The following is a 22,350-nucleotide window of genomic DNA, read 5'->3' on the forward strand; positions in this document are numbered from 1 at the left end:
GCGGTGTTTCGATTAAATACAAGTCGCACCCCTCGCACTGAGCAATCGCACCCCTAGTTTAGTAAAATAGGCAACTTTTCACCAACTGTTCCTGGTATCAACACGCAAACCCTATATCATCTTACCCACTTGCAAATTGACACTTACAATGTAGGGCGATCACTGCTAAAGTTTCAGATCGCCTACTATCCACACCCACCAGCCGATCTCCGTTTCACATTGAAATCTCAATGTGAAACGATACTAAATCTTCAAGTAACAAATTATCATAATATTAATATTATTATTAATATAAATTACTGACGAAAATATATTTCATAATATGCGACGGAGAAATTTACACTTGGCAGAGGTATATTCTCATAACACATTATAATATTATCCATGCCCTCCTAGAGTTGAAAACAACGCATTTAAAAATGGCTTACACCTTGCTCCGTGGGAGTTGGAGGTGCTTATTGTTAAAATATTATAACTGGGAGTGTAAGATCAAGAGAAAGAAGAAAATACAAGACAAAGATCTTTTTATTGAAGAAAAGACCAAATGGATAAAAATGTCCAAGCAAGTTATCGTGCATTTTTGCGTAAATATTTCGCATGAGAAATACGATAATTTTTACTATTTTCTGGCCTCCTTAGGCTTAGCCCGCCTATATGTTACGCCTCTGATTCATTCAAATTATAACAAACTAGAATTTGTTACATTTCTTGTATCAACCCCATGGGACGCCCACCTCTTGCTACGCCACTGCTTATGAGAAATAGTTATTTTCCTGTGTGTTATTTTGCCCATAGCTGTACAGCCCATAATATAAGGTCCCACAACTTCAATGTAGCAGTTACTGTATGGTGTGGCTTCACAAGATGCACTACATTCCTACGCGCAGGATTTCTGCGCAGCTGCCATTCTAATAACCAATAGGATTTCTCAGAAGTCACGCGTATTTGTTAACTTGATTCCTACAGCGGACAAAGAATAAACGTTAACGTACCGAAGCATTCTGGATATATCTAACTTTCGAACACTTTTCCATGCCTAAAAACACAAACTTTTAACTCCCTTCACCCGGCTGTCACACTTCTGCTACCTTGCACTACAAATTAAAACCCATTCTACTGCAGCTGTGAGATCTACTTACCAACGGTGACGAATATGGTCTGATCCTGATACGAAACAAGCCAAAGGGCCTGCTGAACCTGCAAAAGATTAGAAAGGTGGTTTACAAAACGCTGAATGGAAAATCATTATATTAAATAAAATGTCCAAAATATACCACCTGTTTATCATAACATATGTCAAAATGGACGCAGGTGTCCATTATCACTGACATATTTTTCTTATGCCTCGCAGAGAGATAGCAACAAATAATATTCTCTCGCCTTCTACTATACTTAACACACAAATATCAACAAATCGCCGGCTGAATGCTATTTTGTCGCCAGTTTTCGTCGGAAGATTACATTATCATGTTCCGTACATGTTAATGTGACAAGTTCCGAAGCGACGTTTCTGCTGGCTGTCAAGTGGTGTGAATTTATCAACATTAATGAAAATTATGTTTTATATATTATATTTTTTACATAATTATATATATAATTAAAAAGCAAATCATGTAGTGTATTCAAAATCCACATAAGTCCAACTTCAAAGAGACCCCCTGAAGAGTTCATGCATATGGACATACGACAAAACAATATTCAGTCGGCGAAATATTCTTCATGGAATTCTATTAAGCCTAAACAAATAGAAGATCACAACAAACAGTCTTTCCTTCCTTCTAAACAAATAGAAGATCTCAACAAACAATCTTTCTTTCCTTCTAAACAAATAAAAGATCTCAACAAACAATCTTTCTTTCCTTCTAAACAAATAAAAGATCTCAACAAACAATATTTTCTTCCTTCTAAAAGATCTCAACAATCAATATTTCCTTCCTTCTAATCAAAAAGATCTCAACAAGCAATCTTTCTTTCCTTCTAAACAAAGAGAAGATATCAACAAGCAATCTTTCTTTCCTTCCTTCTAAACAAATAGAAGATATCAACAATCAATCTTTCCTTCCTTCTAAGCAAATAGAAGATCAACAATCTTTCCTTCCTTCTAAACAAATAAAAGATCAATAATCTTTCCTTCCTTCTAAAAGATCTCAACATTCAATATTTCCTTCCTTCTAAACAAATAGAAGATCTCAACAAGCAATCCTTCTTTCCTTCTAAACAAAAAGAAGATATCAACAAGCAATCTTTCTTTCCTTCTAAACAAAAAGAAGATATCAACAAGCAATCTTTCTTTCCTTCTAAACAAAATAGAAGATCTCAACAAATAATCTTTCCTTCTAAACAAAATAGAAGATCTCAACAAACAATCTTTCCTTCTAAACAAATAGAAGATCTCAACAAACAATCTTTCTCTCCTTCTAAGCAAATAGAAGATCTCAACAAACAATCTTTCTTTCCTTCTAAACAAATAAAAGATCTCAACAAACAAACAATCTTTCCTTCCTTCTAAACAAAAAGATCTCAACAAACAATCTTTCTCTCCTAAACAAATAAATTATTTCAACAAACAATATTCTTCGATTTCTATTAAGCAAAAGCACTCAATATTCCGGTTCGTCTCTCGGAGAACTTTGTCCAATATGTTGCTAAAAATTCGGCGATATTCTTTGTAACTCTAATTTCTTGGTGATATAAAAAAGACAATCGGGACTGGACCTAGAGTTTTAAAAGGGGTCTGAATGACAAATACGCACGCTGGAATAAAACCCGGGGACCTTTCATTACCATTACAAGGCTGAATAATAAATACACCCTCAGGAAGGTCACGAATTAACCAGAAGGGAGATAAGAAAATTATAGCAAACATTACCACGGAAGCAGAACCCAACTAAGTGAATATATTTCACCCACCCTTGAGCCAGTGGCAACAATAAGGGGGAGGGGGGATAAAATACTGACCACAGTCATTAAGGAATATTGTTTTCCTTTTTTTATTTCTGTTTTTAAGTCCACTTTATGCACAGATGGGACTGGGCCTATAGTTTAAAATGCGTTCCGAACCACTATGTGCCTCCACTGAGTACCACTACGTCATCGGGGAGGCACTAAAGAAACCAAACATTATTCATTTGGTACAATTAAAAACAATTTTCTTTTCGAATCGTGAAGTTTAAAAGTGCCACACACAATTCCATGAATAAAGCTTAACAATCATCATAAATATTAAAATAACACACCTATTGACATTTTAATCGTAGTTATTGAAATTGAGCCGTGTCAATTTTTATACCATATAAAAATTAACAATACATATACAATAGTGTACAAAATGATAGGTACACACTGTGTGGTATTTCAAAAATTTCCAGGGGGGACAGGGGGGTAGTAGAATCCATTAACAACTCTTGAAGCATTTGGATATTACATAGTTATTTAGCGTCGCTTTTCTGTCACTTTTGAATAATCGCGACGGTGAGGATGAATGATATAATCAAATTGATGAAGGGACACTCACAAAAAACAGCAATGCCCATGCAAGGATTCGAACCCGGGACCAAAGAGTAGAAAATTAGCAATCAGAGGGGGAAATTCCCCCTTATCTACCTTTCAAATACCACCCTGGGTACACATAAACTGTATGGTTTTGTTTCAGTATGTCGAAAATACGTGTTTATTTTCAATTTCTAACTGCTATTTCTATCGTATTCACGACACCGTATATAAACTGCAACATTGACATAATTTTATCAATTTAATTTTCTTGTATATAAATGGCGTTGTTTTGATCAAATTGGAGTTATTTTTACGCGCAAAATCCAGCAACATACCAGTCGATAAGCCGGGTGTTATGAAAACTTTGTACGAAAGACAGGACGTGGCGTTTTGCAGACGATAAAACTCCACCTCGCAAAATGTGTCTACAGCCATACTGTTTGAAGTAAATACTTCACACGCAGAAACAATGAACAGAACAGAATATAGAGACGTGTTACCCTCAAGTGTCGAAACCGTACCCAGATACCCCAGTTCAAGCGAAATAGAAAACTCACCTGTCGGCAGGGCTGCCTTCTCCTCGCACAACTGTACTTTGCATATCGCTAGCAGACGTAGCACAGACGGAATCAAAGTGGGTCGTCTGATAACGTGCACAACGCGGAACTAAGCAGTGAAACGATGTCTGGGACACAACACGTAGCAGACATTCGGTTCGGTCTCGGGACTGCGTTCTACGTGGCAACGCCGACATCAAACCATCCGCAAATTTCAATGCCCGCATCGTCAGGCTTTTGCTTTACCTATAAAACTACCAGCGTATGTTTTCGCTGGATGGCAGTGTTTCCATCTCAGGTTTCCATTGCGTTCCTCGGTTGAGCTTACCCGATTATAATCAGACAAGGGTGCCGACATAGGTGTTTTGTCCTTAAAACAATATAGAACTATAAAATATATATTTAACCATGTTGCAATATGTGCAATGAGAAAGGGGGCAAGATATATATTTCCTTAGTAATAAATTTACTTTAGCTGGTTCAAAGTCACTTTAGCTACTAGGTGCAATTATATTTAATCCGTTACGTAAAGGAATGGAAGAATTTTGGGGGCAGATCAAGTGAAGTGTACACGTAAAGCTTAACAAAAAAAGCTACTGTAGTGGCGATAGCGGTAGAGACGCCGCTGTCGAAATTAAATGCTTCATGATCTGAGGGGGATGCGCCATTGGCCTTGGGGGGGATGGGAACCGAACGATAAGTGTATCTTGAGCAGTGGCGTGCGGTAACATTTATTCTTGGGGAAGCACCCCCAGAAAAGAATTAAGAAACTCTAGAATATTTAAGGTCTCTTACTTTGAAAAAGAACTTTAATAAGTGGTTCTTTAAACCCTCCCTATAAAAGGTGAAAGGTAGTAATTCTCTGTCTTTGCAAACTCATGTCATTCCTTGTTAAAAATGTTCTTTGCTTTCAATGTTTGCAAAAGATTTTACAAACGATCACGCTCATGCATAATATGTTGTTATTCCCTAAAAACAAACAAACAAAAAAGTTTTTGCATCTCTACTGTGCTCCAAAGATTTAATTATAATTTCTAAAAAATACTTCGCTGATCTACCTCAACGCTGGCATTGGTACAAAAAAATCCCTGTACGTAGATATTTAACCGTACAGTTTGCAGCACTACGGCAGCAGACCTTACTGATGGTACACCCACCGGCAAAAGAAACAGTAGTCGAATTGTACACCACCATTTTCATTCGGTCTGAATTACATAATGTGATGACAATGAATTGAAATATAGACGTTAAAAAGCAGAGAACAATGCCTGCTTTGGACCAACATAGTTTCATTCCTTCACCCAGTATACGCCAGTGCAGCATGTATATTTAGTTAGATGTTAGACTGGAGTAAATTAGTCTAAAATTCATATTTACTTTTCTAGAATGAAATATGTGTAATTTGTTTAAGCAAGCGTAAAATAAGGCTTCTTTTAAAGTACTGGAGGTTAGTGAAAACATGATTTTAAATTGGGTGCACAGCCCTACAAGTAATTCTGCCGGCGCCCATGCTCAGTGACGGCGATTGGCTTCCAAAACTTGGGGGAGGGGGGCAAGGTGTAAGAACTGGGGGGGGGGGCAGGACAGTTTTCTTCCCTTGGTATATAAAGTGTAGCATAGTGCGGGGGCAAAAGTTACAAAAAGTGGGGGCAACTGCCCCTTCGCCTTCCCTAACCGCTGCCACTGCCCATGCTTGTGGGTCCCATGAAGTGTAATATCTTTCAAGGTGAGTCCCGGACTGAAAAAGGTTGAGAATCACTGCTTTAGACGATTTTATTTTTGTTATTTAGCGTAGTTTGTGCCTCTTTTGGTTAATCGCGACGATGTGAATGAGTGATTATACACTCACAAAAAAAAACATGCTCAGGCTGGGATTCAAACCCGGGGCGCACTGTGCTAACCGCTCCGCCACGAAGGTTGGCTTATCTTTAGAAACCTGGTATACTCTTCATTGTAAGTTTAGGTGTTGGTGTTGAAGCCGGTATGGTTCACAACAAGTTGTATTCACCTTAATAAAAAAAAATGGTAGCTAATCATAGATACATCAGGAAATGCAAACCGTTTTGGAATATTGTAACCACCGAGTTGCAAACACTGCACCACGAAACCGCTGTTACGCTTATATCACATACTAGGATTTTTAAGTCCACCTTCCCTCCTGTCTGCTTAAACCCAACTCACATTACATACCTTTAAAACCCGGCCTCGTAATGGGAGATCCTTCTTGAATATCCAGACGGGCTACGAGCACATTTAAAAAAGGAAAAGGCTGCATTCCTCTCTGGGTATTGACATATGGTGGGGGAAGGAGGGGAAGAGGATAGGTATGCAGGCCGTAAGTAGCCGACTTGTCTTCTCCAGTCGCTCCTCTTCCCCACTCGTAAATAAAAATTCGCTCCCTCACGCGGAGAATTCGAAAATGAGCATTGTGTCACTGTGGTTGCTGCGTATTGCATTTTTGATACTTAAAAAGTTCATTATTTACTAAAAGTAGATATTAAGTTTTACAAGATTGGAATTTTGTCATTTTCAAATGTTGCACCTCCGTTAACATTCCGTCAGAATTCTATGTGCCATGGTGCACTGAGGCTGAAATTCTGGGTAACGTAGCAATTTGCGCTTGAAATTATGTACATCCCGCAACTTAACCTTTCGGACTTAAAATTCTGTGCAAGGGGGGGAATCTAACGCTTAAAATTCTGTTCAACGCAATATTGCTGGCTTAAAATTATGTGCAACAGAGACTCTAGCGCTTAAAATTCTCTGCGACGGACAATTTCGGGCTTAAAATTCTATGCAACGGAGAATCTAGGGCTTACAATTCTGTGCAACGGACAATTTCGGGCTTGAAATTCTGTCCAGCGGAGAATCTAAGACTTGAAATTCTGTCCAGCGAAGAATCTTAAGGCTTGAAATTCTGTCCAGCGAAGAATCTTAAGGCTTGAAATTCTGTCCAGCGAAGAATCTTAAGGCTTGAAATTCTGTCCAGCGAAGAATCTAAGGCTTGAAATTCTGTGCAACGGAGAATCAAGCTCTTCAAATTCTGTACAATGCATAATCTCTGTTTTAAAATTATGTGCAACAGAGACTCTAGGGCTTTCAAGTCTGTGCAACGGAGAATCCCGGACTTTATAATTCTGTAACGGAGAATCTCGGGCTTAAAATTCTGTGCAACGGAGAAGCTAAAGCTCAAAATTCTGTGCAACAGTAAATCTCGGGCTTGACATTTGAAATAATATTCTGTACACTGCGGGCTGAAAATAATGGAGACATTTGCTTCAATTCCAAACAGTAAGGGAGCACACCAAGACACCCTACACACGAACACAAGATAATTACGTCCTATAACCTCAACGACTGGGGCATCTGGACTTAGTGGTTACGTCGTCGCGACCGGGTCATGGTCGTCGGTATAACATGCTGCAAATCATTTGTCAGAGGGCGACCAACGTCAGAAGAAGTAGTGAATTATAATCTAAGGACCACACACACTGTTCGATCTATTCCAAGCTTTTAGGCACGACAGCATGAGAGTAACACCTTGTCTAAAGTTGCGAGGGGTTTTGGTCATTTTTTTATTGAAGCTGACCTGCACAGAGGCTCTTGGCTTTAACGTCAAGTCATCACTTGTAGCTCGCAGCACTAATCCAACAACCCAGTCGCCAATGCATGTTCAATAGAGAAAAAACTAAGTTCAAATTTATTATTTTTGGTTTGTGTGAATAAAGTGTAGTAATTGCAATCTGGTGTACAAGTGGAGGCAGGGTTCGCCAAGGTGGGCCCAACACCCACCCTTGAAAAAAAACATTTTAGATTCTTAGAATGAGATTCACGACTGTCATTATAATTCGAGATTAATTTTGCTATGTAAAATGCACAACACTTGCAATATTGATATGAAGTAGAACAAAATATCAGAGCTCAGTACACCAATACAAACGTTTAATCTTTATTTAGAAATTACATAGGCCTGTATTATGCTGTAGATGTAAGCTGTAAGTAAAGCTGTAAATAAAAGTCACTAAACTCAGATCTGAAGTCAGTTTCTCTATAAGTACTATCGTTGAGGCGCTGGCGTGAATTGTTAAATGAAGAAAGCTACGCAAATGAAAATATGTTGCTTTCAGTCGCCATATGAAATATATTCTAATAAATAAAAGTCACTGAAATCCGATCTGAAGTCAGTTTCTTTCGATCTACTATCGGGGAATACTATGTAACTATGTATACTATCGCTATTTTATTATGCTGGTGACTGAAGATAATAGTACACACCTGCAATTGATCTCTTGATGCTTCAGACAAAAGTCGTAATGTATCTTATATCGTAATGTATCCATTATTGATACATCATCTGCTATATCCATTCAAACATACAAACTTGCTATCCACAGAGGCACAGAGGTAACCAGGAAATCATAAGAGAATAAAGGATAAAAAATAAACATTACTATGATTTAGCAGTTTGTTTTGGTAGTTGGTGTATACCGGGCGGAGAAGTGGAGTGGGTAGGTTGAACGGCGATTACAAATGTGAATTATACTACATGTATTCACATTTTATTTATAAAAGCTCGACAAAACCTAAATTTAACCCGAACAAAACCAATTATACCAAAAAAGATAAAACCCATACCCCGAATGCAGGGTTACACGATGTTGTAATCCTGCAATAAAGAGTTAAATTTCTGGTTATTTTACGTTTCCATTTTATCTTTTGGGTTATTGGTTTGATTTGGTGTTTTAAGTCCACTTTGTGCACAGTAAGGCTAATCGGGACTGGGCCTACAGTTTAAAGTGGGATCCGAAACACTATGTGCCTTCACCGGGTATTGAACCCGGGACCCCTTGATTACAAGGCGACGACGCTACCACTGCGCCATCGGGGAGGCCCTTCTTTTGAGTTATACGGGAAATCATACATAAATTCCTTGACCAGGGGTCGAACCTCAGATCTGGCTCTGTAAATAAAATCTCAGACTTGATATTTTATGCAATCGAGAATCTCGTGATTGAAATTCTGTGCAAACGAGAATTTCGTGATTGAAATTCTGTGCAAACGAGAATCTCTTTATTGAAATTCTGTGCAGCACAAAATCTCTGGCTTGAAATTCTATGCAGCGGAGAAAGTCAAGACTTAAAATTCTATGCAACCCAAAATCACGGACTTAAAATTCTATACAATGGAGAATCTTGATGTTTAAATTCTGTGCAGCAGAGAATTTCGATGTCTGAGTTAAACTACTCTGCGAAGGCTTTCTTGTAAGAAATAGGTCCTTCACACCGTGAACATAAATGTTAATGTTAATGTACTCTCGAGATATAACCGTAATATTTTACACTGTTACGGTATGTACAAACTTAAAAAGAGTTCCCATGAATTTTTACCCTCTCCTACGTGTGTTGATATTAGACTTGTTTAAATGGCCCTTGTTTGCTTCTTCTTGGTAAGGTCTGAGAAGTGTAAACTTGATAGTAATGCTAATTTACCTTCCCATAGAGTCGGTTGTTGTTCAATGAAACAGGATAGGGTTATCAGAAAATGCTGAGGAGGTGCTAGAGTTTATTCAGGAAACCTCTGATAACCTCTCTGGGAAGTAGCAGCATGATAACAGCTCCTGATATTTAAGTTGCTTTCTTGAAACCGCTAAGTAAACACAGTGTTGTCGCTTGTCGGTACATTTCCCTTCGTCGAGGAAAATTTAGGAATGTTCCCTATCTTATGGACTATTTGTTAGTTCTTTTCCCAGTTTTTCCGCCTCCAAGGAAGGTTGAGCTAAAAAGGAAGATTTCTGCACAAAGGTCCATTACTGCAATTAGAAAGAATCTAATTGAAAATGGAATTCGGGCAGATGATTTTGGGTCAAATCCACATTCAAATGGAGCTCATCTTTCTCGGTCTGTAATTGTTTTTTATGAATGTGTATATGTGTGTGTGTGTATTACTATTGAAGCCTCATATTTAAGGAAGAAATACAGCAGGTAGCTTCAAATTTTGCTCCGGGGGAGGGGGTAGGCGACGCCAAGGGGTTGGCTACGGGTTGATTGTACATCTCTTTGCATTCAATGTCCTCAGTATGTACAGTCATGGACACTTCTGTGTTGTGACGATTTCATTGAAAGTTAATGGAATTGTTATAACCCCGTGACTGTACATTCTGTCTCTGGAACCTGTGGAGGAAGGCTGCGCATAACTGTAGGGAAGGTGTGAAAGCGAGTGGGAGGAAAAAGCAGTGCGCGCTGCTGCAAACGGGTGGTAGCTTACAACAGATGTGGTGGGTTAGTAACGGTGTTGCAACAAGTGTCATTTGTTTTTTTGTTTGAAATTAAAATGGATTTCCTAGGACTTGTTAAAGGAACAGGTTTTTCACTGGCGACCAGGCTATTTTATTCTAGGGGAATTTATGAGCCAAGAGCTCGACCTAACATGGTCTTGTTTACCCGTTGCACTTACCAATGATCAGATACTTAATATCTACCTCTTGTACATGAGGGAAACAACTATAGATTTTTAACATATTTAATTAATAAAGACATAAACCTAACATACTTACACAAGCAAAAGGATACACTTGTTACACATGATTGGCGCTTATCGCCACACACGACTGTATCCTTATAGCACAATACTGTCCCGGGTTCGAACTCTTATGCACACACTCTACCGTGTAAGTTACTGGCGCACTCTCTATTCCAAGCTGCAGTCGCGTTTTCCTTCCATGCACTCACTTCCTCTCGCACGCGTTTATTGGTCGAGCACTCTCGCACCCTACTTGCGCAGACGACTTGTTTACGTTCGATTGCTCCATAGATTCCAGGGTGAGGGTATAGACAACTATTCGCCCAAGGGTCTTCCCGATGGTGTGGAGGATACGTTGCCGCCTTGTAATCAAGGGCTCCTGGGTTCGAAACCGGAGGCACATAGAGGAACCCATATTAGACTGTATATTAGTCTGCCTGTGCATAAAATGGACGCAAATCTATCTTTAAAATGTTGATTGTTAATTTCATTGATTTAGTTTACTTCGCTCTTCTGCCACTGTTGCTAACTATTCATCCAAGGGATATACAGGGTGCTCATAAAGTTCCGGTACCATTACAAATGTAATTTACATTGTAATGGTACCGGGACTTTATGAACACCCTGTACTGTGGTCCGATTCTCATTTACTATCACTTATTTCCTACCACCCAGTCTTCCCCGTAGCGCTAACGTCGTAGCCTTGTAATCGAACGGTCCCAGGTTCGATACCCGGTGATATCACACAAGTCTGATCCCACTGCAGGTCCCCCGAGTCCCGATTAGCCTACCTGTGCATAAAGTGTACTCAAAAACCCCAATCTTACCACCACCCAGAAGTACGTTCGACAGAAAAAGGTACACGCACAAATAGAAACCCGCTCCCTAAGGATCAACAGGTCACGAGTATGGAGCTCCCTAACTCCGACAGTCGCCACTCTGTCGCCACTGTACCGTTCCTACCTACCGCAGTCGAATGCATTTTAATGGGGGACCCCCCATTGTCTCTTAATTGTTGCGCACTGATGACGACACAGAGCTTGTCTGACATTTCTCACCCGTTACAAAGAGATTATTTCGCATGCTGTGAGTTGGACCTGATCTAAATGAACAAAGGTCCCTTTCATTCACTCTCATCTTTTGCCCTGTAACACGGGTACTATGAGATTATCCTGTGGCAAAGCCCGCCTCGATTGTTTCTTGTTTATAGTTATGAATGGATGAGTAGTCAAGGTGACTGCGCAATGTCTAAGTATACTCAATGGCATGAGAGACTTCCACAGTCCTTGTGAATGAGGAAACGCCTGTTTCGTTCTGTCCTCGGTCATGTCTTGAGTTGCGAATGCCCGTCTCGTCCTCGTCTTAGAGTTGCAGTCATCATTCCTCATCGTCGCTATATGCCAAAAGTGGAAGAACAGGAATGTAGAATAACAACAAAAAAAATATATATATATATATATTTTCACTACACACCGACCTCCGTGGCATTGGTTAATCTCACAATGTCACGTGGTCCTAGGCTATGAATAGAAATACATTTACCAACTCATAGGAAATCAGGTTGCCAACCCATAGGAAATGAGGTTGCCAACACATAGGAAATGAGGTTGCCAAACCAACGGAAATCAGGTTGCCAACCCAACGGAAATCAGGTTGCCAACTCCAGGATGAGTATCATCTCACTGATATGAATAATATTATTTACAATTTCTGATCTATTTTTCTCCTGAATTTTTTTCTCTAGACTTCAGGCTTCGCATATACCCTAGCTAGCCCAGAATATACGCTCCTGGGTCCCGAGTTCCAATACCGATCTGGGCATGGGTGTTCTATGTGAGTGCCCCTTCATAACTATTCATATCATCAATAATCCTCATCTTGGCGATTAGTCAAAAGTGGCAGAAAACGAAGTAAAAAAAACAATATACATCAATCAATCTTTCCACTATGCAGTTTCATATCAATGCCTCACACTCCTACTAAAAAAAATTTCAGGCGATGCGCATGGCCCTACACATCAGACATAAAATGTCTTATCCAGTGACGTGCTCAAAGGGAGGGAGGGGGGGGTTATAATAATTATAATAATCCGTGGCTCGACAGCACTGGAAAGGTCTTGGCCTATCTCCCGACTGCCAGTCTCCCTCCCACAATCCCACCTAGAGGGGTGGAGATCTTCAACCGGTAATGGGGTGACGTGGGGTCAGCGGTTTGAATCCAATTTCCTCACGATGGTGGGTTGATGCCGGTCCTATACACAGGCCGAGAACCCAGGCGGACTCGAACCCATGCCGTCCCGCAGTCGGAGACCAAAGCACAGCGCCAAAGACCGCACAGCCACGGAGGACTCAAAAGGGGGTGGGGGGGGGGGGGTTGGTGGGTGTTACAACCCTCCGGTTCAGCATTTCTAAATGAAAGAACTTTAAAAGCTGGAAAATATGATAAAATTCCTGGGCACGCCGCTCCTCTTATCTTGCAGAAAACTGGAGAGAAGTTCCAGACGCAACAACGTGACTCAGAATCAGGAGTTAATTCTCCTTTTACCGACAAAGGAATCGAAATGCCACGCGCGCAGAAAACCAACGTGCGTAAACCTACCGTTCCACTCAGTCCAAGCAACGGACCATTGGAGCAATACGTGCGCACATGAAGGAATACTGTGCAGAAACTCAACGCAGCAATAAATAATCTAATGGATTTTTTTTCCCTGCACGCCCCCTTAAGGAAAGAACGTGCATGAACTTGTGACATTTACACTGAGGCATTGTTTAGAAGCAAAAGGGCGTCAGGAACTCATTTCTCCGATAGGAATACCAAAACGGAATCGACTGTATGAACTGCACTCATCCACCAACGCATTTGGAGTTGGAAGTGGTGTCGCTAGTGTCGCTGGGGTGACAAGATGGCAGATGCTCCTCCCACCTTTTGGCCTCGCACTATCCACTCCTGAGGAAATGAAATCTCAAGAGCATCTCCTTCATTCTGTAATCACTGTTATATACAAATAACTAATGTAGTTGGAGGGAGGCCAGCAGTCTGCAGGTAAGCCTTGGCCCAATATTGGGCTGTAGCGTTGGGTTTTAGGGTTATAACATAGAACGACTTCTATTTCACAACAATCTACTAAAGGTCCTGGTGGAGGTACATAGTTACGGACTGTACTTTGAAGGGCCAAAATGAACTCTTGTGGGGACCATACGTCCCGGTCCCGTTCCACCGTGGATATTATTAAAAACCCACTATTTGTCCAGTTTTATAAAAGTTTACGAGTTAACTTAAAAGCAAAGTCTAAATTTGAGGGACGTTTAAAAAAAAAAAGTTTGATGGAATTTTTAAATTAGCGTTAAGAGCAACTCTGTGGCAAAACAGCTGGATTGCGTTTCAAGCATTTTATGACAATCAAAATCAGTGGTGGTGATTGGGTTCCAAAACTGGGGAGGGGGAACAGTTTGCTTTTGCTTTTCCTCGGTCTAGCATAGTGCGGGAGGAGGAAAAGTTACAAAAAGTAGGGGGGGAAACTGCCCGCCACTCGGGTTGTATTTTATTGTGTGCGTTCCGTTATCTGTAGAGCAGTGAATAAGCATGGCCAAGATGCGTAGTGCATGTAGTTTCAAATACGGACCTTCAACGAGAATTTTAATTCCTGCGTCTTGATACAGACTGAACGGACCTTCAGCAAGAATTTTAATTCCTGCATCTTTATACAGACTGAACAGACCTTCAGCGAGAATTTTAATTTCTGCGTCTTGATACAGACTGAAGGGATCTTCAACGAGAATTTTAATTCCTTCGTCTTGATACAGACTGAAAAGACAAATTTCGCGTTGTGCGTCAGATACGCTGGGTAAGTTTTTTTTTTTGGGGGGGGGGGTTATGAACGGTTGGTGAAGAATAAAACTTTTCAAGAAGATTGGTTCTCCTAATAATTCTGGTATTCCTTCGGCATAGGACTTACACCAAAGGAACCACTATCCAACAAGTTATACCGAGATTATAATAATTAATACTTTTCTCCAACGCCAGATCATATTTCATTTGTTTATGATGTACCATTTATGTCATTAAATAATAATAATCCGTTAATAATAACAATAATTTGATTTTTCAGGGGAGGAGGGGGGGGGGCTAAATGTACCTCCTTGGGATGTCCCGTTTTTGGGCCAAAATATTATGGTCACCCTACTTGTGGGTAATTGTCTGGATGAGAACATTTTACTTCCATTCATTATTACTTCGTATGTGCTAACAGCATATTCTGTGCCCCTTCCAGGAAAAAAAATCTAGATCCGCTTATGTTAGTATTCATAGTTGAAGCTTGCGGCATTTCTTAAAGGGCTTTCTTCCACTGCAGTCGTCTCTTTAAATGCCTATTTACACGACATGGCAACGGAATTTAAGTCTAAATTACACAACTGCACAGTTACGAGGTCCGGAGAATGAATAGAACGACATCGCACGTGCACTCTGAACAGTACTGAACGGCCATCACCCTGCCTGCCGATGCTTCCCTCTAGCGGCAGATTCGCAAACTAGTCCGAGGCAGGAATATTCACGAGTACGAACAAGGTTTCCAACTCGAACTAGAAAAGCGTTGGCGATGAAGTTCTTCGAAAAATCTCGAATGTTTAGCGACAAATTCTGGGAAACTAGCATAGATTCTGATAAAATACAATTAATGATCGGCGCTCTCGCCTTTGGTGCAGAAGTGGTGGGTTCGATTCCCGGTGGAGGCTTCTGGAAGCGAATAGTTGCGGACTCTGGTCTCGAAAGCCGGAAAACAACGGCGATGGGACTCTATACGCTGATCACACGTACACTGTGCACCATCACAACTTTCTAAGCTACTATTTGCTCTCAGAAACTTAGACGAAAGTATCAAAGACAGTTTCAAGGAAAATATATTTTGACTGTCAATATATGTATAAATGTATCATTATTCCCACATCAAATTTTCATCTTTAATTCTGGCTGTTACAAATCATTATGCATCCCTTTCTTTCTAATATTTTTCTGGCATTACTGTATTGCAATATTCCTGCAAACTGTATTGCTCCATAATTAGTGACAACACACAAAACTCCTCGGCTAGACGGGAAATACCCGAACAGCAAGTTATGTGCACGTTTCGCATTGTGCGAACAGTGTTGCCACATGAAGTTACTTTCCCTCGTTGCAGGGAAATTTAAGAATTTTTATCAGCTGAAAAGGGAAAAATTATGAAAAATTTCACTCGGGTTCATAAGTTTCATTCAATATCTTTGAAGGCTTTCGTCGTGCAAATTATTCCTACCATAAGAACATAATTACTACTGGGAACTGCATTTATTTTTTATTATAACTGCAAATACATACCTGGTATAAACATAACAAGGTATTGTATGTTTTTGAAAAGTGTACAATTTCATATCAGTAATCTTCATTTTCTGTTATATTCGTTCGTTCATTCAGTCCTAATGTTTCTGCAGTAGGAGGCTGATTTTATTGTGACCGCAGATTTCAAATTTTCATAATGCGAAGGGAAAATGGATAAAAAAGGGAAAAAAGGGAAATTCTGCTCTCAGATTGTGGAAACACTGTTTTGTTAGAGAATGCAAGTGGTGTTTGTGTAAACTTAAAGAATTCGTATGCGTGTTTGTTGCCAAGTACCTGTTGGCGCCATTACCTTTGGATTTGTTTTGCAGGCGTGTTTAAAATAAGTATCTCTTTCTTTTTAATTTCGTTCATTTTACGTGATGTCGCGACGATGAGGATGAATGATGAACTGATGCAATGGATGACTGTTGCAACGAATACCGTGATAAATCTAGATAGCGCGCAAGCTTGTGGCAAGTTTAAAATACTTTTCCTTATAGCCTGTAAAAGTTACTCTGATATGGCAAGCTGGATGTACATAAGTGGTACTCAGCAAGTGAGGCTACTGTGGAAAGCTTGCAGCTGGTTATGACAAGCTTGATACACGCTTCCATTGGCAAGTTTGCTACAACTTCTACTTATGGGTGGCTAGATTGCTGGGTGCAAGCTCACAGCTTTCCTCACTTGGCATGGCAAGTTAGTTCCAGGCTTGCAGCAACTTCACTGTGCTCTCTGGGATTGTGCATCTCAAATTTTGGGGACGGATTACAGTACTTTTAGGCAGTATGGCGCCCAATTGTTGGCAACACTGATGTGCAAAGAGTTGAGACTGATTTTCGCAGAATGTTTTCTCCCTCTCTTGTGTGCGTTATTTATCTCCGGACAGAGGATCGGTGGCGCCATGCTTGCGAAGTTCTCAGATTAACAACTATTATCTCTGTCTCTCTGTTATCATGGTGCTTGCTTGCTATTGCATAATCTCATAAGTGAATATCCGCTGTTAAAGCGCAAGCCAGCAGAACTGACGTGGAAAAAACACTGAATTTTCACGAGCAAAATATTCTCAATACTATTTCGCATAAGCTGCAGTACGTTTCGATAAATCAACAAGGCACAATACATAAGTCTAAATGTAGCCTTCCCGTTAGCGTTGTTGTTACGTCGTCGCCTTGTAATCAAGGGGTCCCGGGTTCGATACTTGGTGGAGGCTCATAGTGGTGCGGATCTCACTTCAAACTGTAGGTCCAGTCCCGGTTAGCCTTTCTGTGCTTAAAGTGAACTTAAAACAACAAATCAATCAACTTAAGTTATGGTCATTTTGACTTATATACCCCTAAAAACAATCTTTCAGCCCTCAATATGCGAAATTCTGGTTAAACCCTTCGTTAGTCACTACGAAAGTGAAACTAGAAAGCCTGTGATACACGATGACTGCTAAAAATCGCTGTGACTGCAAAGCAAATCACCGGTTACAAAAATAAATCACTATTACTAAAAGCAGACGAATACGAAATGAACGAAGTTTATACGCACTTCAACTATTGCGACACAGCTCCTCTAGGTGGTGGTGGTTCTGTTCCTTGCCCTAGGACACCTCATAATGCAACTAGCATATTGCACAAGCATGCTTGGCATTTTTCTTAACCTAGACAGGAAGAGAGGTGGGGGGAGAACAAAAATCACCAATGTTCATGAGCCACTTGTCGCACGCTACGGTGACGTAAAGCAAGAGCAAGCAATGAATGCATAATGCTACACTTTCAACACCCCCGCTCGTGTAGATTGTGACGTCAAAGTGTCGTGGTGGCAGACAAATTAACAGACACCAGGTAGGTAAAGAGAGATAGAGATACGGTTGGTTGCAAAAGAAGCTCATTTAAAACAGTCCACAATGTCCCTTGCGTAGGATGGTCCAGGATTATGTACTATAAAACTGTTCAAATGAACCCACGCATGTGACGAAATGTTGGCGCCGACGGTGTGGCGCCTCAGCCGGTCTGCTCGGAGTAGGGTTAGCGCGACAATCGTTCTCTCGGACTTTCGAGGTTAACCGCGACGTGGACAAATGGTGAGGGACTAAACCAGGGATTCCCAATTTTGTAATTTTTAAAATTTAATATAATTTCAGAAAAGCACAATTAGTTTTGTATTTACCACAAAATATTAAATACAGTTCATTTTATTTTGAGGCATACTGTACCAAACGGCGCAGTGGAAGCGTCGTCGCCTTGTAATCAAGGGGTCTCGACTTCCATACTTGGTGGAGGCACGTAGTGGTTCCTATCCCACTTAAAACTGTAGGTCCAATCCCGATTAGCCTTAGTGCATAAAGTGGACTTAAAACAACAATTCAATCAATAAATCATGTACCAAACGGCCAACAAGTGCAAAGATACTAATACTAAAGTTTACTTTTTCGCTTGCTGATATTGTAGTGCTAAAAAGTGTGGAAAAGTAGACAATAGTGGGAGGGAAGAGGAAAGAAAGAAACATTTCTTTCTCTCTCTCCCCTTCTTTTCCCTTTCTCACTACAGACAAAGTGAGTGAGAGGCAGAAAGATGAGCTACAGAAAGGACAAAAAGATAGAGAGAGGGGGAAGGGAAAGAGAGAGAGAGAGAGAGAGAGAGAGGGGGGGAGGGAGAGATATGATACGCAGGATGAAAGATGGGCAATGCAAGCGACAGCAATGAAAGTGACACAGAACAAGACACAGGAACGCAAAGCACGAGCGAAGGGGGACCTTTCGTCTGCGAAATGAGTAGTTCGCCACATTCTCTCTCTTCCTGACAGAGCACTACCTGACCTGGATACGAGTGCCCTTGGCAACGCTATTCTAAAAACAAAATTTAGGGTAAAACTCCACAATTGACCGAATTTTAGAAGAGCTACAGAGTATATTTTTGGGAGGGGACAATGTACCCCTACCCCATTCGTTCCGCCGCACCTGAAAATAATAATTCAAAATCGTGATATACCGGGCGTTCAGTACAGTGTGATCAACAGTCGACTTGTCATAACTGGGATTTGAACCTGGGACCCGTGGATAAAGAAAAAAGAAAACAATAGTTCTTGAAAGAATTTTGATATTACACTTTTGTGGCAGCCTTCCTAGCAGCGTGTGCTGCTTCGCTCTGCCACTCGATTTCCCCCTCTTCTCTGCCGCTTTGCGCGGTCTTTCTCCAGAGATAGCTGGGACAAGTTATAGACCTGAAGTGGAACGAGCGACCACTGGTAATCGAGTTGGTGACCTTTTCATTGCAAGTCCGCAACGATAACCATTCTGCCACTTCGGGTGGCAACAGTGCAGTCTGTCATGAAGGCTAACCATGTCATCAGAGGCGTGCGACGGAAGACAAAACATCCCATTAGTTACTTGAAGGAGTGCAAATACGGAATACAGAGCATGACGTACGTAGCGACGCAACCTGTGACGTGTGTCATTCCCGCCTTCTCCAGTTCCGTCCTTTTATTTGCTGTTTCCTCGCCTCGCGCCATTCCCAACCTCTTCCATTGACGTAATTTGTAAATGAAAAAGTAATGATTCGCTTACATACGTACGGCCGTTGACGTTCGAAAGGTATAATACCCATTCCCTTCCCTCATCCCCACTATTACGTCATGCCTGGCACTGTAGAAACTCCTAATGCCCTAGCGCCAGTGGCGTATACCGAGTCCAACATCCGGGCTATCTCACAATGTCACGTTGTCCTAGGCTATGAATAGAAATAAATTTACCAACTCGTAGGAAGTCGGGTTGCCAACTCGTAGGAAGTCGGGTTGCCAACTCGTAGGAAGTCGGGTTGCCAACTCGTAGGAAGTCGGGTTGCCAACTCGTAGGAAGTCGGGTTGCCAACTCGTAGGAAGTCGGGTTGCCAACTCGTAGGAAGTCGGGTTGCCAACTCGTAGGAAGTCGGGTTGCCAACTCGTAGGAAGTCGGGTTGCCAACTCGTAGGAAGTCGGGTTGCCAACTCGTAGGAAGTCAGGTTGCCAACTCATAACCAAGTGGACTACTGAAACCTTGGATCGATGGTGAATCGACAGGGCTTCACTACGAGACAATACAAAGAGCAGTTTTTGCATTATAATAAGCAGTTATTTTTGTATACCTCTAGCCCGGACACCCTGCATTTTATTAGGTACCATAGTACGTGAACGTATCCCTCTTTTGTATTACTCTGTTCTGGCAACACTGCATAATCCCACTTTTTCTACTCCACCCTCAGATTCGTCGTTATATAATGTCTTTTGTGTCATTTGGTGGCGAGTAAGGGGAAAAAAGTCCCGATTTCTCGCTCTTAAAATATGATAGCCTTGTGAACTCTTGCACAGACGCTCTCTGTGTTGGGATGGGTGCTAGGTTCGATCTCCGGTTGGACCTCTGAAATCTCGGGAGATGAAAAAGCGCGCTGCAGAACTGGGCCCTTTTTAAAAAGCACCGATCTGCGGAGTTTGCTTCAACGTTCCTTGCTGCATTTTTGTCTACGTCGCTTTTTCTGCTAGATTTGGCAAATGCGACGACGATATTGAGTGATGATTAGTCTCATGCTCAGGGCGAGATCAAAAATCGTTCATCCAACGCACTTCGCCACCGGGGAGGCTAATGGTAGTTTGGTTACAGGGTGTACAGTGCGATCCATTAGTATTACCGTGCAAATTGTCCATCACCATGCTCGTGCACTTTATTCGACCCAATAAGAGCTTCAAGAATTGAAAAATATCAAAACAAGCTGTTGATAACTTATGCACCAGCATACATAAAAATCCATCGCTTAAAACACATAGGATGTGAGAGAAAAATTAATGAAAATAGTCATGGACAATTTGCACAGTAATACTCATGGATCCCACTGTACTACATGGAAAAAGAGGTTGATTGATGTGGTTTATTTTATTTCGCTTTTCTGCCACGTTTGGCTAATCGTGAAGATTAGGATGAGTGATGACGCAATAACATTGATAAAAAGATACTCACAAACACATTTGGAGTCGTGGATTCGAATCCCGGCCTGCCTATGGGTTTTCTTGGAGGGTCGCTTCCTTAATCACTCTTCCTCATCGTCGCGAATAGCTTAGAAGAGCAAGAAAAGCGACGTTAAAGAACAAAAACTAAAGGGACCATAGAATGAAAATGATGTCTACAGCCTCGCAAGTTAAGATCGATGTTTGAGTACTGGCAAAAAAAAGAAGAAAAAAAAAGTACAACTCATTCATTCCCAGACTTATACACTCCACCCCAGATTTTCGATCAAAGCTGTGTCAGGTCGACTTTCGTTCTCGCCACCGAGATTCCCGGGTTCAAATCCCGGCGTGACCACGGTTGTTCGACGTGACTGACTCTTGTTACTTAGCGGGGATATTTTGCCACTTTTGGCTGATCGCGACGATTAGTGAGACAGTATGATGATTAAGGGACGCTCACAAAAAAATCATCCGTCCCCAGACCGGTATTCGAACCCGGGCGCGCTGTGCTAACCACTCTTCTAACAGCAGTACGCTACAGAGGCGTCTCGTGAACGCATGCGTCAATTGTGGGGAAAAGGACAGCTTGCTCTGCGACGACATTCATGAGCGATTCTACCTTCTAATGTTTTCATATAGGAGAAGTATTTATTTTACACGAGAGCGCTGAACTAAGCTTACATTACATTTCTTGGATCTGAAGTGAAAGAAAGTACTAATTATTTTCCCACAATTGACGCATGCGTCACTTCAGATCCAAGAAATGTAATGTAAGCTTAGTTCAGCGCTCTCGTGTAAAATAAATACTTCTCCTATATGAAAACATTAGAAGGTAGAATCGCTCATGAATGTCGTCGCAGAGCAAGCTGTCCTTTTTCCCACAATTGACGCATGCGTTCACGAGACGCCTCTGGTACGCTGAAAGTACAGCAATCATGCTATCCGCACGTGCCTCATGCGATTTTTTTTTTAATAAATACTTTTCTATAAAACCTACAACAGACCGACGACTTGGCAACATCGCAGTAAATGTGAGTAATGCATAACTGTACTTGGTCGTCTCTTTAACACAGTCGAGCTACCATGCGGATCCGAAATTGTCTCGAATCTTGTCTGTGTGGACTAGAAAAAAATGGTGGGGAGGAAGGGAGCTTACGATAATCTGAGGGGGGGGAGAGGTAGGGACTTTGACCTACTGTAACCTTCCCTCTGATCAACACATATCTGTGAATGGTGGGCGAGAACTGGTGATGTTCTAGCTCGGTTCACAGACCCTTGGGTGTATTAAAAGAATCCGTCGTTCGAGTGAATTGACGGCTTCTAGGCGTTGCCAACCCAGGTGTTATTCACTAATTTCTGGCAATAGTTTTCAGAATCAGTTTTATTCGAGAATTATCAAACTGTGTGTTGCGGAAGACAAAAATGATAATGTTGAAAAATGGGTTACTGCGTTGTGATACGTTACCAGCAC

At 41.1% G+C, this 22,350-nt stretch overlaps 1 long non-coding RNA gene across 1 annotated transcript in view; it reads right to left on the bottom strand.

Annotated features, from left to right (window-relative positions):
* Positions 1-1,131: 1,131 nt before the first annotated feature.
* Positions 1,132-22,350, bottom strand: part of LOC145999162 (uncharacterized) — a 125,083-nt gene continuing 103,864 nt past the window's right edge. The window contains exon 3 of the long non-coding RNA XR_014443372.1: positions 1,132-1,197. This is a non-coding gene — a long non-coding RNA (uncharacterized LOC145999162). The remainder of the gene's footprint in view (positions 1,198-22,350) is intronic.

This window comes from Lepisma saccharinum, chromosome 15 (assembly GCF_977018435.1).
Source record: "Lepisma saccharinum chromosome 15, izLepSacc3.1, whole genome shotgun sequence".
Classification (NCBI taxonomy): domain Eukaryota; kingdom Metazoa; phylum Arthropoda; class Insecta; order Zygentoma; family Lepismatidae; genus Lepisma; species Lepisma saccharinum.